Raw genomic sequence first — 18,348 nt, 5'->3', positions numbered from 1 at the left:
TACTATAGCACGTGAGTTGTCCGTGCTATTTGCTCTGCATCTCCCGCTCGGTCTCCCAAGTAGCTTCCTCAACTGGCTGACCTCTCCATTGCACCTTCACCGAAGCTATGTCCTTTGACCTAAACTTTCGAACCTATCGATCCAAAATGGTCATCGGTTCCACATCATAAGTCAAATCACCATCCAACTGAACTGTGCCGAAATCCAAAACATGAGACGGATCGCCGAAATACTGGATGCACACTCGACAAACTAAGTGGCAAGGCAAGCTTGTAAGCCACCTCTCCAATCCTCTGAAGTACTTCAAATGGCCTAATATATTGAGGGCTCAACTTGCCCTTCTTCCCGAACCTCATAACACCCTTCATGGGTGAAACCTTGAGCAGAACCTTCTCCCCAACCATGTAAGAAACATCACGGACCTTCCTGTCGGCATAACTCTTCTGTCTAAACTGCGCCGTGCGAAGCCGATTCTGAATCAATTTAACCTTGTCCAAAGCATCCTGAACCAAGTCAGTACACAATAGCCTAGTCTCACCCAGCTCAAACCAACCCACAGGAGATCTACACCGTCTCTCATACAAAGCCTCATATGGAGCCATCTGAAGACTCGACTGGTAGCTGTTGTTATAGCCAAACTCCACGAGCGGCAGAAACTGATCCCATGAACCCCCAAAATCAATGACATAAGCACATAGCATGTCTTTCAATATCTGAATAGTGCGCTCGGACTGTCTGTCCTTCTGAGGGTGAAACGTCAACTCAACCTGGGTACCCAACTCTTGCTACACGTCTCTCCAAACCTATGTGCCTCGATTTGAAATGATGGACACTGGCACGCCGTGGAGGAGGACAATCTCTCGGATGTAAATCGCAGCCAACCGCTCCGAAGAATAAGTAGTCCCAACAGGAATGAAGTGTGCGGACTTGGTTAGCCGATCCACAATCACCCAAATAACATCGAACTTTCTCGAAGTCCGTGGGAGGCCAACTACAAAATCCATGGTGATCCGCTCCCATTTCCACTCTAGAATATCTAACTTCTGAAGCAATCCGCCCGGTCTCTGATGCTCATACTTCACCTACTGATAGCTGAGGCACCGAGCTACAAACCCCACTATATCCTTTTTCATTCTTTTTCACCAATAATGGTGCCTCAAGTCCTGATACATCTTTGTGTCACCCGGATGAATGGAGAACCGCGAACTGTGGGCCTCCTCAAGAATCAACTCATGTAGCCCATCCACATTAGACACAGAAATCCGACCTTGCATCCTCAATACTCCATCATCCCCAATAGTAACATCTCTGGCACACCATGCTGAACCGTGTCCTTAAGGACAAGTAAATGGGAATCATCATACTGACGCTCTCTGATGCGATCATATAAGGAAGACCGAGAAACTACATAAGCTAGAACCCGACTGGTATCCGAAACATCTAATCTCACGAACTGGTTGGCCAAGGCCTGAACATCAACTGCAAGAGGTCTCTCACCAACATGAATAAATGCAAGGCTACCCATACTCAACGCCTTTCTACTCAAGGCATCGGTAACCACATTATCCTTCCCGGGATAATCCAGAATAGTGATATCAGAGTCCTTTAGTAGCTCCAACCATCTCCGCTGCCTCAAATTTAGATCCTTCTATTTGAACAAGTGCTGGAGACACCGATAATCTGTAAACACCTCACAAGACACACCGTAGAGATAATGCCTCCAAATCTTCAATGGATGAATAATGGCAGCTAACTCCAAATCGTGGACAGGGTAGTTCTTCTCATGGGGCTTCAACTGATGCGAAGCATAAGAAATCACTCTACGCTCCTGCATCAAAACACATACAATACCAATCCGAGAAGCATAACAATACACTGTATAAGAGCCTGAAGCTGAAGGTAAAACTAGAACTGGAGTTGTAGTCAAGGCGGTCTTTAGCTTCTGAAAGCTCTCCTCACACTCATCCGTCCACCTGAAAACAGTACCCTTTTGGGTCAATTTGGTCAAAGGCAATGCGATAGACGAGAAACCCTCTATGAAATGACGATAATAGCCGACCAAGCTGAGAAAGCTCTGAATCTCTATAGCTGAGAATGGTCTGGGCTAACTCTGAACCGCCTCTATCTTCTTCGGATCCACCTGAATACCCTCACTGGACACCACGTGCCCCAAGAATGCCCTCGAACTAAGCCAAAACTCACATTTAGAGAACTTAGCATAAAGCTTCTCCTCCCTCAACCACTGCAACACAATCCTCAAATGTTGGGCATGTTCCTCCTAGCTACGATAGTACACCAAGATATCATCAATGAACACTATGACAAATGAGTCAAGATAAGGCTGAAATACACTATTCATCAGATGCATGAATGTTACCGGGGCGTTGGTCAGCCCAAAAGACATCATGGGGAACTCATAATGACCATAACGAGTCCTGAATGTTGTCTTTAGAATATCCGAGTCCCGAATCTTCAACTGGTGATACCCAGACCTCAAGTCAATCTTAGAGAACACCCTCGATCCCTGAAGTTGGTCAAATAGATCATCAATGCACGACAAATAATACTTGTTCTTGATTGTAAATTTGTTTGGGTCGAATTCCAATTTCGGAAGTTGTAGTAGGTCTGTAATGTCATTTGTGAATTGTGTGCAAAATTTGGGGTCAATCGGACCTTTTTTGATAAGTTTCGTCGTCGTTTGTAGAAGTTGAATTTTCTTAGTTTCAATAGGCTGAATTGGGGTGCGATTTGTGTTTTTTTAAAGTTGTTTGATGTGATTTGAGGGCTCAACTAAGTTTGTATGAGGTTTTAGGACTTGTTGGTATATTTAGTTGAGGTCCCGAGGGCCTCAGGTTGATTTTGGATGGTTAACGGATCAAAAGTTGAAGTTGAATGATTGTTGAAGTTGGACCTCTACTGGTGTAACCGCACCTGTGGAGCTTTGATCATAGGTGCGGGCTGGCTTGCGCAGGTGCGAGTTAGAGGGGAGTGTGCAGGGGGTTGCATGAGCGAGGAGTTTTCAGCACCTACGTGGCCGCATGTGCGGTGAGAGGTGCGCAGAAGCGGAAGGCGCGCAGGTGCGATAGTGAGTTCCGCATCTGCGTGACCGCAGATGCGGCAGGGGAACCGCAAAAGTGAAACTGGGCAGATAGGCTTGGTCGGCAGAGGCGGCTTGGGTTCTCGCATAAGCGAGTACACAGAAGCGGAGTGAGGGACCGCAGGAGCGGAATGAGCCGCAGATGCATGTGTGATGTCACTTCTACGACGCCGCAGAAGCGGAAGTGCTGGGAATATTATTAAAACAAGGGTTCGCGAGGCAAGATTCGAGGCATTCAGAGGCCGTTTCGCGAGGCAAGAGTATGTTGGAGTAGAGATTTGCTTGGATTGAGGTAAGTAACAGTTTTAAATTTGGTTCTGAGGGTACGAAACCCCGTATTATGTGTCATGTATTTGGTTTTGAGGTGACACACATGCTAGGTGACGGGCGTGTGAGTGTGCACCGTAAGAATTGTAACTTGGTCAAATTTAATGGAAATGTGTAATTGAGTAATTTGTTGTTGTCTGTACATTCTCCATATATTAGAGAAATTGAACCACAAATCATGTTAGCAATCATGTTTAGACTATGTGTTGGCACTGTAGGGACCCATAGAGGTCGTGTACATATTGAATTATCTTCTAAATTGTTGTTTTGTACTCAGTCACAATTATACTCATATATTACATCTCAGTGTCTATTGTTCATCATTGATACATCATATTATTGCTGTTTGGGCTGCTTATCATGATTTCTGAGAGCCTGAGACTGGAGAGGTTGATGACTGAGTGAGGCCGAGGGCCTGATTATGAGGATGTTTATAGGATCGGGTTGCACACTGAAACATGTTTCACTAAGGTATGCCATGATTGACTTGTTATAGCGCTTGGGCTGAAGCTTCGGAGTCTGTACACATCCCCAGTGAGCGCATGTACCTACTGAGTGTCGAGTGTCGGGTGCTGAGTGATTGAGAGATATGAGTGACTGTGAGGAAAGAGTGAATGTGAGGTTGGAGTGAATGGGAGGACTGAGTGATTGTTGCTCTGAGAGGATGCATTGACTTCATTATTTTTGCACTTCACCTGTCATATATCACTGTCTTGAAATTTCTGAGAGATCTTATCTTCTGTTTTAGTTGAACTTGACATGAATTTACTGTTTTGTCTTAATTGTCAAACTTGAAAGCATGCCTGCCTCCCTATGTTGAAATTATTGTAATTGGACTATAACTGTGAAGCTCGTCACTACTTTTAGTTCTTTATTTAGTATTGTTACTTACTGAGTTGGTTGTACTCACGCTACATACTGCACTTCGTGCGCAGATCCAGATATTTTCGGACACGGTGGGTGTTGATTCTATCGCACGGTTGATCTTTTGGAGATTCCAAGGTAGCTGCCCGGCGTTTCGCAGACCTTGTCACTCCATTCCTATCTTTCTGTTTATTGTATTTAATTTCAGACTATCATAGACAGTATATTCTAGACTTGTGATGTATAGATGCTCATGTACTCTGTGACACCCCGATAGTTGGGAACTTCCGTGTTGTGTTTTGGGTTTCTATCCCTGTTTTATTAAAACATTTATTATTTAAACTGCTTTAATTCATTTCTGTTAAAGGTGTTGGAATTATTTCAAAAGATCGGCTTGCCTAGTACCACGATAGGTGCCATCACGACAGGTTAGAATTTTGGGTCGTGATATGATGCAATTAAGAAAATTGGGATTCTAATCCTTTCTGTTTGTAGTTGTTGTACTAGACATAGGAGGAAACAATGTCCCATATATTCAGAGATAGCCAAATTGCTAGACAGGTTTGGTTCTTCAAACGTAATTGTTTTTTTGGGTTTGATTTAGCACTGGTCATCTAAGACAAACCATCATGAATTGGTGGTTAGCAAAAAAAAGAAATGGAGTTCACTCAGTGTTACTCCAATGTATACCGTCTATGATTTGTTGGAAAATATGGTTGAACAGATATGCAGCAAGGTTTGATAATAAATCCATGTCAGGGTGGCATATCATCATCTCAAAGTGCTTAACATTAATCCTTAATTGTCAGTTTCCTACTCTAAAACTTTCACAACTCTGGATCGACAAGTGTAAGTATGTGGAGAAGTTACAATTTTCTATTCACTCCCAGGCTATTAAATGAAACAAACCCGATAGGGGTTGGGTAAAATTGAATGTTGATGGATGCAACAAAGGTAATCTTGGTTCAGCAGGAGGAGGGGATATCATTAGTGATCATCGCGGAAACATAATAAAGGCTTTTGCAGAATTCTATGGCCAGTTTAATAGAAGCCAAGGCACTATTGCATGGTATTAAGTTTATGTAGTAATTCTGATTTTCTGAAAGTTTATGTGGAATCTGATTCAATATTTACTGTCAACATAATTAATAGAAATATGGTACCTTCTTGGCAAATCAAACATATTATTGAGCATATTTAATTTGGGAGGTAACTACGATTGGAGATTTCAAGTTTACACACGTATTTAGAGAAGGAAACATGGTCGCAGATCGACTTGCTAACCTAGGAGTAAACTCACATAATTGTGCTATCTTCAATGAAATTGTTTCACTGCATAGAAATGTTAGGGCTTCAATGAATTTAGAACAGGATGGTTTACCAAATTTTCGATTTGAGCCCAAAAGAAATTATTTTATTGTTAATGATGATATCTCTTGGCAGTGCATTGCTTAGAGTGTTTATGACTAGATTGTATATAGTAACGTATGATATGAACTAAAGAAGGTGTCCTCAACTCTCAAAGAATTCCTTTATGATCAACGACAAACTAGATTGGGTTCCACCAATCTACACTTTGTAATAGAGGTCAAGGTTTATATCCTCCTTCGTGTAATTGTGATTTTTGGAATACGCATGTTGGAGTCTGGCCTAACTCCTCTATCCCTGTGATGGAACTTTGATTAGAAAAACAGTTCAATTGTCCAAAAATTACAATTCAAACTTTAGCAAACTTCCATATATAAAAGCTCTTCTGAAACTAAAAGAATTATCCTAAAATTCTGCATCTCTGCCTTACAATAAACAGGCAGGATATAGCACATAATTTAACATCTTAAAACTCAGATTGGCCGTATCGATCAGGTGTAGAAGCGATAAGTCTTGGCTGATTTGATGATACTCCATAATCCACCAATGGGAGATGTTAGAGTCAAAAGTACACCCACTATAATGCAAAACTGCAACATAAAGAGAAAAAAAATAAGAGATAGGGGTAAGTAGGGAAAAAGCTTGCACGAAACATTGCATGTACAAAATTATATTAATATATCACAATTAATTTATATATTGATGTGGGAATCTACATTTATTAACAATGATAAGATGCTATATCTTATGCAAAAGACACTTGTTATGTACTTATTGCTTTGATGCATATCATCGAGTGTATAAAATATTTTCCCCTAAATAATTTGTATAGACATCGCTATTTATATCAAATCAATAAATATATAAGATATTTGTATTTCATAAATATATTTTTAACTTAACTATGGTGAAGTTATATGCACTCTCATTTTAAACACCGAGTGTAAGTAAATTTCATGATTACATTTACAAGTTCTAGTAAACTTACCCAGTTCGTACACCATGACAAGCCAAACCGTCTGGGCTTTTTTATAATAAGCCAGATGATGCATGGAAGCTGTAGGTAGAAATTAAAAACATAGTAAATGTTAAATATATTTGTCATATGAGTATTATATAGTCATAACTTCTGATTTAATGAAGTAAAAATTTAATGAGTTATCTATGAAATATACTTACATAATATGAGGTTGGTGCCAGAGCAAAACCTCCAAAGAATCCTATCAAACCACCAAAGAATGGTATTGTCATGCCCACAACCAATGTAAATGCTACAATAACAGAAGACCATAGCAAGAATAAAAAAATACATAGAAAAGAGCAATTAAACAACTTTTTCAGTTTATTTTCTAATTGTGCAAAAATATTTTCTAATAAACAAGTAAATAACTTACCAACAAAAACCGTACGCACACAAACACGTAGAAGAGTGGAAGGATTATATTTCAATGACTTCACAGCGTATGTCTCTATCATATCAAACACTGGCATTGCATAAACCTGAAATGTAAATTAAGTAATATACAACAGATTAATTAGGTAAATTACTAACACCTAAGTTGCTCATAATATATTATCAATTGAGGCACATCAAAGACTTAAAGAGTCTATACAATTGAAGTAGGTTTCCTCAATTACATATAAAGGATTAAATTTATATATATGCATTGACAATGTAAAATTTTTATTATACTAACTATTTTAGTCTATTAAAACAAGTTATGTACTCTTTTTTTAGGTTAACATATTTTATTTGTATTGAGTAGTTACTTGTTATTACTGTAGACAATGGCAGAGACATCCATTAGTATGGGGTGTATCTGACACGGGTTATTTTGCAACGAACTTTTCTAGCTAGTATATATGAAAATCGACACCATTTGAAAATTATGTAGAGTAACTGTTAGTTTAAGACGTAAAGACTTAAAAAAACCACAGTCCTAGGTCTAAAAGTTGTGGCAATAGACCGATACTACTTGATTAAAACCTCTCTATAACAACCTCATTTGTTTCAGATTATTTTGGTTGTTATAACGAAGTGTTGTTATAGAGAAAATATATTATAACATAGTATAAAAATTGGTTCCGTAAAAACTTGGCTTTTACGGTGAATGGTTGTTATATTGTGATGATGTTATAGAGAGGTCTGACTGTAATTAAAAATAGCGAAAGATACCTGGTAACTCCCAATGACATGAGCGACAACAAATATGTTAGCAGTTGCAATAAGCCATGTAGGTCTATGTAGTGTGAGCAAGATGTTATCATCAACTCCATTACCAAACACCCAATATCCAATGTAAGCCACAGGCAAATAACACAAGGCCACTATAATATAAGCTGTGAATACACCTTTCCACATTGCTTTTTTTGAAGGTGCATCTTCTGTCGAAGGAATTGTAGCTTGAATTTCAAGAACTACATTATGTCCAGCATATGCAAATGCTACATTTCCTAATGCACTCAGAAACATAAACACATTATCTGATATTTTTTTACTTTTTGGACCATAACTAACTTCTCTCTCACTTTTTCCTAATTCCTTTAGTGACACAGTCCATGCTATAGCAGAGTACGTCATGGACACGCCTTCCCAAATACTAATTTATATGGCGACATGCCAATTGGAGTTTTGAAAGTGGTACGGTAGGCCCAGAGTGTATCATCTAGTTTTCTCGCCCAAGCCGTTCTTGTAGCATTCCCGATCTTTGTTAAAACACTCTTTATCTCTCTGTTCAAAACTTCTGCTTGCCCACTCATTTGTGGATGGTATGGGATGGCGACCTTGTGGCGTACACCATACTTTTCTAACAACTTTGCGAAGGCTCGATTACAGAAGTGAGTGCCTCCGTCACTGATTATTTCCCTTGGAGTGCCAAATCGGGTGAATATATTCTTTCTCAAAAAGCCAATTACCCCCTTTGCATCATTTGTAGGGAGCGTTGCAGCTTCCACCAATTTGCACACGTAGTCCACATCTACGAGTATGTACTTGTTGCCATATGAGCTGATGAAAGGGCCCATGAAATTGATTCCCCATACATCAAACACTTTTACCTCCTAAATTAGGTTCATAGGCATCTCATGTTGGCGGGAAATATTCCCGGTTCGTTGGCATTCATTACAACCTTTCACCCATAAGTGTGCATCTTTGAACAATGTCGGCCAGTAGAAGCCCAACTCCAGAACTTTTGCAACTGTTCTTACTCCCCCGAAATGGCCACCATATGGTGACGCGTGACACGCTTACAAAATAGAAGATTATTCTATCTCGGGGATACACCTCCGGATCATTTTATCAACACAAATCCTGAACAGATAAGGCTCATCCCAACCATACATGCGACATTCGCGAAAGAACTTTTTCTTTTGAACATAAGAAAGGTCATAGGGGACAATACCGCTTGCCAGGCAGTTTGCAATGTCTGCATACCATGGCGCTACCTCAAGACTCATGGCTAGTAGTTGTTCATCTGGGAAGGTCTCCGCAATTTCTTCCACTTCAACCTTTTTCTCGGCTCCTTCCAGCCCGGACAAGTGATCATCCACTTGGTTCTCCGTTCCTTTTCGGTCACGGATTTCCAAGTCAAATTCTAGAAGTAGTAGCACCCATCGAATCAGGCACAGCTTTGAATCCTTCTTATCAATTAAGTACCTGAGAGCAGCATGGTCAGTATAAATAATTAACTTAGAGCCTATCATGTATGACCTGAATTTGTCAAATGCGAACACCACTGCTAGCATCTCCTTCTCGGTCACCGTGTAATTTAGTTGGGCACCACTCAAAGTTCTACTAGCATAATATATTGGATTCATGACTTTGTCTTTGCGCTGTCCAAGCACTGCTCCCACAGCATAGTCGCTTGCGTCACACATCGGCTCAAACGATTGCTCCCAGTCAGGTGCAACTATGATGGGTGTTGTCACCAGCCTCTTCTTCAATTCCTCAAAAGCTACCCTACAATCATCAAAAAATACAAAAGGGTGATCTTTTTCAAGCAATTTACACAAGGGGTTAACAATTTTGGAAAAATCTTTTATAAATCTTCAATAGAAGCCGGCGCGGCCCAGGAAACTTCTTATTGCTTTGACGGACGTGGGTGGTGGAAGCTTTTTGATCACATCAACTTTGGCACGATCTACCTCAATGCCCTTACTCGACACTAGGTGCCCCAAGACTATACCTTCTTGTACCATGAAATGGCACTTTTCCCAGTTGAGTACCAGATTCGTCTCGACACATCTTGTCAGTACTCTTTTCAAATTCCTTAGGCAATCATCGAATGAGTCTCCCACCACCAAGAAATTATCCATAAAGACCTCCATTATGTCCTCAACCATATCAGTGAAGATGTCCATCATGCACCTTTGAAATGTGGCGGGTGCATTGCATAGACCGAACGACATCCTCCAAAAGGCGTAGACGCCATATGGACAAGTGAATGATGTTTTCTCTCTATCTTCTGGGGCAATGGAGATTTGATTATACCCCGAGTATCCATCTAGAAAGCAAAAGTGGGACTTCCCTGCCAATCTATCTAGCATTTGATCAATGAACGACAAGGGAAAATGGTCTTTCCGGGTGGCTTTGTTCAATCTTCTGTAGTCCATACAAATTCGCCATCCCATGACTGTTCTTGTTGATATCAACTCATTGTTCTCGTTTTGCACTACAGTCATCCCACCTTTCTTAGGCATACATTGGACTGGGCTGATCCAGTTACTGTCAGAGATGGGGAAAATGATTCTCGTATCTAACCACTTTATCACCTCCTTTTTCACAACTTCCTTCATGTTGGGGTTCAGCCTTCTTTGATGTTCTCTGAAAGGTTTGTGGCCATCTTCCAGTAGAATATTACGCATACAGAAGGCCGGGATGATACCCTTAATGTCTGCGATGGTCCAACCAATTGCAGTTTTGCACTCACTCAATACCTGCAAAAGTTGTTATTTCTGCACATCTAACAAACCAGATGAGATAATAATAGGTAAAGTTGAGCTAGGTCCCAAGAAAGCATACCTGAGGTAAGGTGGTAGCGGCTTTAGCTCCAACTTTGGTGGCTTTTCTATCGATGGCTTAGCTGGAGGAATTTTTCTTTCTTCTAAGTGCAAAGGCTCAAATTCGAGCTCTCTTTTCCAAAACCCTTGTCCTTCAAGAGCCAGTACCCATTCCGCCAAATCCTCTCCATTTACTTTATCTAAGTTCATGATACAAGCTGCTAGAGGGTCTTTAGCGTTCAAGGTTTCATCTTCCTCCTCTAAAATTACATCCACGGCTTCTATTAGAGAGCAGTTAGCAAATTCACTTGGTTGCCGCATAGATTTCTGCACGTTGAATGTTATTTTTTCATCATTTAGTCTCATTTTGAGCTCTCCGATCTCACAGTTGATTAAAGCTCTCCCAGTGGCCAAGAATGGTATTCCCAAAATTATGGGAATCTCCCCGTCAACTCGGCAGTCTAGAATGACAAAATCTGCTGGAAACACAAAATTCCCAACCTGTACTAATACATCATCAAGGATACCAGATGGACTCTTCACTGTCCTATCGGCCAAGTATAGTAACATGGATGTGGGTCTAGCTCTTCCAATGCCTAACCTTTTATAGATAGCTAAGGGCATCAAGTTTATGATTTCCCCCAAATCACAAAGTGCCTTAGCAAACGCATAGTTGCCAATTGTGCATGGGATTGTGAAACTCCCTGGATCAGATAACTTCTCAGCTATGGGTCTCGTCACAACAACACTACATGTCTGAGTCAGTATAACTGTGGCCAAGTCTTGAAAGTCAAACTTACGAGACATCAAGTCCTTCATCATTTTTGCATACCCATGCATTTTCTTTAAGGCGTCAATCAATGGAATGTTAACCTGAATTTGTTTCAACATCTCCAAGAATTTCTTATACTGCTCATTGTTTTGATATTTGGCAAATCTATGAGGGAAAGGTGCTGGAGGCCTTTTCTTTCCTGTGATTTGATTTTGAACCTACTCAGGCACTGCTTCTACTGACGTTTCTTGTGCTTAGTCTCCTTCGCAACCTCTTTTTCTTTGCTTGTGCTCTCTTGTGCATGTTGTACATTCACCTCTATCAACCTTGTTGAATCATCTATCTCAATGGGTATTGGCACAAGTGTTTTAGTAGGTCGGCTTTCGTGAGCCATCTCTTGCTACAGATCTAGGTCTCTACCATTTTGTAGACTCACTGCCATAAGTTATATCGGGCCCTGTTCTTTTGGATTGACTTGTGTGTCTGCAGGTAACGTCCCTTGGGGATGATTGTTTAGAGCCATATAAATCTGTCCTAATTGAATCTCAATACCCTTTATCGCTGATTCATGTGAGTCTACTCTCTGTTGCATTTTTCCCGTGGACCCAATCAGTTGTTGCAGCATTCCCTTAAGTTCAGTAAAACCATCATCCTGTCTTATAATCAGTTGTTGTTGTTGAGGTTGTTGATAAATCAGCTGCTGATTTTGCGGGTTGTAACCCTGTTGCCTTTGGAAAGGCACAACTTGACCCAGTGGTCGCATAGCTCCATGATTGTTGTTGTTATTGTACTGCTGCTGAGCTGGTCTATACTGTTGATTCTGTTGACCCCAATTCTAACCACCTTGCCTCTGTCCCCCATAGTTGGCTACATAATTCATATCTTTCTGATAGTGCTGGTTGTCACCTTCCGCACTCCACGAGCAAACATATGGTTGATTAATGCATGGTGTACATATGTGAACCTGTTGCGTCATATGGTTAAACATATGGTTAAACATAAGGTTGTCACCCTCCCATTAGTTGCATCAACTATGTAAACCTATTGCTTTTGGCCTGATTTATCAATCTTCGTGAGGATACTCATTTGTGTCATTAGAGTGGCCATATTCTCAACTATGGAGTTGTTTGGGTCCAACGCCAGTGCGTGAACTGCCGGAGTGATCATAGAGGCTCTTGTCATCCATCCTGAGTTTTGGGCCATCTTATCAAGTAGGATCTTGCATTCTCCGAATGTTTTACTCAAACATGCTCCATATGCGGAAGCATCAACATTGTCCTTTAAGCCGTCAGCTAGTCCCATGTAGAATCTCTGCCCCAACATCTGATCTGGAATGTCATGATGTGGACACTTAACCAGCATACCCTTGAACATTTCCCATATTTCTTGTAGTGATTATGTTGGTCTCTGCCTGTAGCTCAATATATCATCAATCTGTTGGGCAGTTTTATTGGGTGGGTAGAATTTGTTCAAAAATTGCTTGACTAATTCCTCCCAGGTAGTGATTGAGTTTATGGGAGGTGAATTAAGCCAAGTTTGAGCTTCTCCTATCACCGAGAATGGAAACAATAACAGCTTTATGGCATCCGGTGTCATGTTAGGTTGCCTTTGCGTGACACATATCGACAGGAAATTCTTCAGATGCTGCTGAGGATCTTCAATATGTGACCCTGAGAACAGTCCCTTGTTCTGTAACAAATGTAGCATGTTGTTTGTGATTTGAAATGATTCTGCTTATATTTAAGGGACTGCAATTGCGGTTGCCAGATTGTCAGCGGTGGGTTGTGCCAATCATATAGTACTGCTTCTGGTACAAGAGGCACCACACCCTGATTGTTTGGTTCATCCGTATTGTTTCTGTTGTTGATTGGATTTTCTATTCCATCATCTATGTCTGGTTCGATTTGTTCTGTCAAGTTTTGTTGCTATTTGCTTTTCTTGTTTGCACGATTTAGTGCCTTGAAAACTTTCTCAGGATCTGATAACGCTTCGAGCAGTTCACCAGTTCTTGAGGAGTTCCTAGGCATGCACCTGTAACACCCAAGACTACAAACGTTAGAATTTTAATGTATTTGATTTATAATGAAGAGAATTGACTACACTAAGAATTCTAATACTTCTTTTAGCTGCAATTAATAACACCGTTAACTTCCCCGGCAACGGTGCCAAAATTTGATCACGCCCAACTATGCCTTTTAAAAAGGACAAGCGGTCATCGCAAATATATTTCGGCTAATAAGTCCGGAGTCAAATCCCACAGGAAATTAACCTATCAACTACAGTTGCTAGACCCACACAAATTCACGCAATTAATCTTCAGAAATATTTGAATAATAATTTGGATGTTTATTAACTAAATTTTACGTGATGAAAATGCACTAACAAATGACTAACTACGAACGGTTTGTAAACAAGAATTGGAAAGATCTAAGATTGTGATTTCCCCTATTATCGGAATCTTTTCCGCTATATTTTCTATAAATTCGCCTAAGTCTTCTCTATCGATCATGAGCACTATAACTGTCGTAGCTCTCTCCCGACTAGTTACCACAATTTGCTAGACATATTCTCTCGAATTACGCTAGCTGGCATTAAGTAAGGCTCATTCAGATCGCACCAAGGTTTTGTTATACCTAATCCCACCTTTAAAACCTTTGTATTGATCCCTTATATACGTTAGGAGTGATGTTGTTCAATAACTACCTAAATATGCACTCTCTCCCGAATAATACATACTAAATAGGCACAGCTAATTGAGGGCCCTTCAATCAACCACATGAATAATATAGTTGAACAAATAGAGAAAATACTACGGCAAATTTATATTAACATAACAAGAAAATTATCCTTCAATAGGTTCCATCAAAACCCTAGGTCAGGAATTGTAGCTACTCATACTCATAGTAACAATATCCCAAATAATTTGCATAATTAAAGTATAGAGTAAAGATGAAAGGATGTAGAAATCGATGATTCTAACTCCCAACGGGTGATTCTACAAGCTATTCTTGCCTCCGATTGCAAAAGTCCCCCAAAGTGGTGTTTTTAGGTCTATTTATATGTGTAGGAAAAGACCTAAATGTGTAGGCAAAGTCCTAATCAAACCCGAAGACGAAATAAGTCTTCAAAACTCGAACTGTGCGCACCCAAACCTAGCCTCGCGAGGCCTAACGCCTGGTGGACCTCGCCCCAGGCCTGGCATTTCCAGGTATAAAGCTTGGTCTATCTCGCTTTTAGCTCGCCTCGCCAGGTCTATCACCTGGCTTAGCCTGGCGTCGCCAGGTATAAGGCCTGCTCTAGGCCTGACTTTGCCATGTATAACGCCTGGTGTACCTGGATTCGCCGGCTTCTCCTTTCAACTGCTCCCGAACACGCTTTCGACTTTTAAGTATCCATTTTTCTCTACTTTCATATCCAATTCACCTACACACATTATATGGCGTTCATTACGAGCAAATAAAGTGTAATTTATCATTAAAGCATATAAAATGCAAGGCGAATAGTGTGCTAAACCATGAATTATAGCGACACATCAAGAGGAAAGGACCGAAGAGAGGGTGGCAACGGCTAATGAGATTAGTATTAGGTTTGGGGAAACGGGTTAAACCATTCACATATAATAATGGAATTGTATTTGTATGTTCATCAGCAACCATTGAAGCCGAAAGGAGAACAAAAATACGCAATGACCCTAATTGTAGATGTATTTATATGTATTCGGGTCCGCATACATTGATTTTTAGTTGTACATTGGGTCTCTCTTCTTGTATTTAGATGTATTTATATGTATTCAATAAGGCATACACTGATTTTTATTTTGTACAGTGATTTTCGACTGTTGTATTTATATGTATTTGAGTTCATACAACAATATTTTTAAATATATTGTTAGTTCTATCATTTTGATGTTATTCATTAATTAGTTATGCATTCAATCTAACTGTATTCATATGTATTTTCAACCTAACTGTATCCATCTATATTTAAAACAACAATACAATGAAATACAGTAAAATACTCTCAATACAAATAGAAAATCAATGAATACAACCAATGAAATATACTCAATAAAGCAGTAATACCATGTATTAGGAATAAATAAAATATTATGAATATAAAAATAAACTTGAATACATTGAACACAACTGTTAGATACAACAAAATACAAGCACTAGGTTTATTATGAAATATGCAGGCAGTAGGTTACTATTACAGGTTGTATCCGGCATAAATACATGATGTATTCATATATAGACAAATCGAATTTCAAAGTATTTCTATAGATACTTGTATTAATTTCGAGCAGAACCTCTAACAATGTCAGGAAAAAAAAACTTGAATTGTATCAGAAAAAAAAACTGAAACTCTGAAGAATGCTCTGTTTTTTGGTGTTTAGTGTCTGATAAATCTTCTCATTAATTGGATTGATAATGTTGTGTGTTATAATTGATTTAGGTGAGTTATATTAGGAGTGTATCCCGTTAAATTAGCAGCTTTCCGTTATTAAACAACTGAAGAGACCTATTATTACATTGTAATCATGAATACATGGTATGAATACAATGGCTGACAGCTGGACTGCCCTGTTTTTAGCCGATTTTTGCTACTGTATTCATGAATACAGTAGCTCGAATACACCGAATATATTACCATAACAACTTAAAGGTAGCTACAGAAAGTAATTATGTATATGGTAGATATAAAAAGTTAATAGCCACTAAACAATAGTCATTTCTGATCAGAGGAGGAATTCACGATGTATCCATTGGGTATAACTACATTGGATAAAGAAATTGTAGGAGGAAGTGTAATTCAAAGTGACCTAATGCAACTTGACTCTACAGATCAGAGGCGGGCCTACGTGAATGGTAGAGGGGTCACGGGACCCCGTAAACCTCGGGAAAATTTTTGTATATATATGTATTATATGTATATATACCTTGAGAAATGACTTTATATTTAATTACGCACCCTGAAGCACAAAAGCCTACTGGGGGCATTGGTCGAATGTGCTACTTACCTTTGCTTCCGTGTGGGATGTCCTAGGTTCGAATCCAAACTCCCTCACCTTCCTTAAATAATTTTCCTTTTTAGCTTAAATATTAACTGTATGCCTAGATTTTTTATTTAATTATGTCTTGCCTTTTTAGCTTAGGATTCAACACCCCTCCCCCCCCCCCCCAAAAAAAACCTCTTTTTTTTTAAATTATTTTTTCAACTGTTTTTTCAACTCGTTTGCTGCCTTGGACTTAATTTTCTAAATATATTGTCTTGTTATTACTTGTTATCGGTACCTCTTTCATATTCTCTATTGCTATCTTTGATTTAGTTTTCTAATTATTTGTCTTGCTATTACTTACTATTAGGGCTTCTTTCACCATCTTTAGCCGAGGGTCTATCGGAAACAGTCTCTCTGTCCTTCCAGGGTAGGGGTAAGGCTGCGTATATCCTACCCTCCCCAGACCCCACTTGTGAAATTATACTGGATGGTTGTTGTTGATGTTTTTTGTTTTGATTAAACCCTAGCCTTAAAAGCTCTAAATCACTTCTCTCTTCCCTTTTCCCAAACTCCATACCCAACTTCACCTCCCAACTCACTTATATATGTCAGTCATCACCGAAAGTTTGTCGGCATCCGGTGGGCCCCAACAACTATTGGTAAAGTTCTCTACTAATAGTGCCCCCGTCATCTTCAAATCCTGGGTCTGCCTCTGCTACAGATGGTGTGCATATATTTGATACAGTTGATACACTTGCACTTGCGCCGTTAAATGCAGGTGAACCTATAAAACAGGTTTTACCAAATAGTTTGTACTACTGTGGACTAAGCTTTTCTTTGACGTCAGAGATTATGTCGGTGCTAGTGTAGGAACTGATATGCAGCGATGAACGGGTAATTAACAAAGAATTTTATTTCCTGCATACAAACACCACAAAAAAAAAGATAAATATAGGCTTGAAAATACAGATGAATACAACTTGGTTGGTACAGTACTTTCATTATGTTTAATATAGGTGGTTTCTAATATCAAATACAGATAAATACATGTATATATGAATGCATTTGTCACGACCTAAAATCTAACTAGTTGTGATGGCACTTAACCCATCCCGTTAGGTAAGCCAATTTCCAACTAACCAGTTTTAAAAATAATTATTAAAGCAATTTAAGTGAATAAAGATCCTCATCTTATACAATCCCCAAGAACTGGTAGAACAAATCATGAGCTTCTAATAATAGAGTGTACAAAGCGAAAATGAAATAAATACATAGTTTGTTTGAATAATACATAAACAGAGCTTTTATAAATCTAAGGCTACCCTGAACAAGAGGCAGCTACAACAGGAACGCAGGTACATCTTCAAATCCCGCAACCATCGAGCACATCAACAACAATAACAAACATTTGCACGCAATGTGCAGCAGTGTAGTATCAGTACAATCAACCCCTTGTACTGAGTAAGTAACAAACCTAGCCGTAGGTTGAAAGTAGTGACGAGCTTCCACTAAGGTCGTGTCCAAAACCAATAGTCCACAACAATCCATAACAACATAAAGCAAATAATACCAGAAGTAACTCAGGGCTAAAATACTCAGCCAAGTAATGATTTCAAAAAAAAAATAGTAGTTCTTTCTTTCAAATACATCAGTGAAAACCCAAATATATGTTTCATTTTCCTTCCGGATAACCCGTGTAAAACAAATGCATCACTATGCCCATCTGTCAAAACGTGTGAGAAATCATGAATGATGTGAAGTTGTACAGCATGAGGAAAAATACATCTCTATGCATGTATGTCATGTGTGCATGCCAATGCGATGCAACTAAGTGATAAAATCATAAACAGCCCCTCGGGCAGAACATCACTCATATACAACCCCTCGAGAAAACCTCATAGTCACTCGTGCCACTCGGGCATA

The sequence above is a fragment of the Nicotiana tomentosiformis genome, chromosome 12 (assembly GCF_000390325.3).
Source record: "Nicotiana tomentosiformis chromosome 12, ASM39032v3, whole genome shotgun sequence".
Lineage (NCBI taxonomy): Eukaryota > Viridiplantae > Streptophyta > Magnoliopsida > Solanales > Solanaceae > Nicotiana > Nicotiana tomentosiformis.
This window is presented reverse-complemented; position numbering follows the sequence as displayed.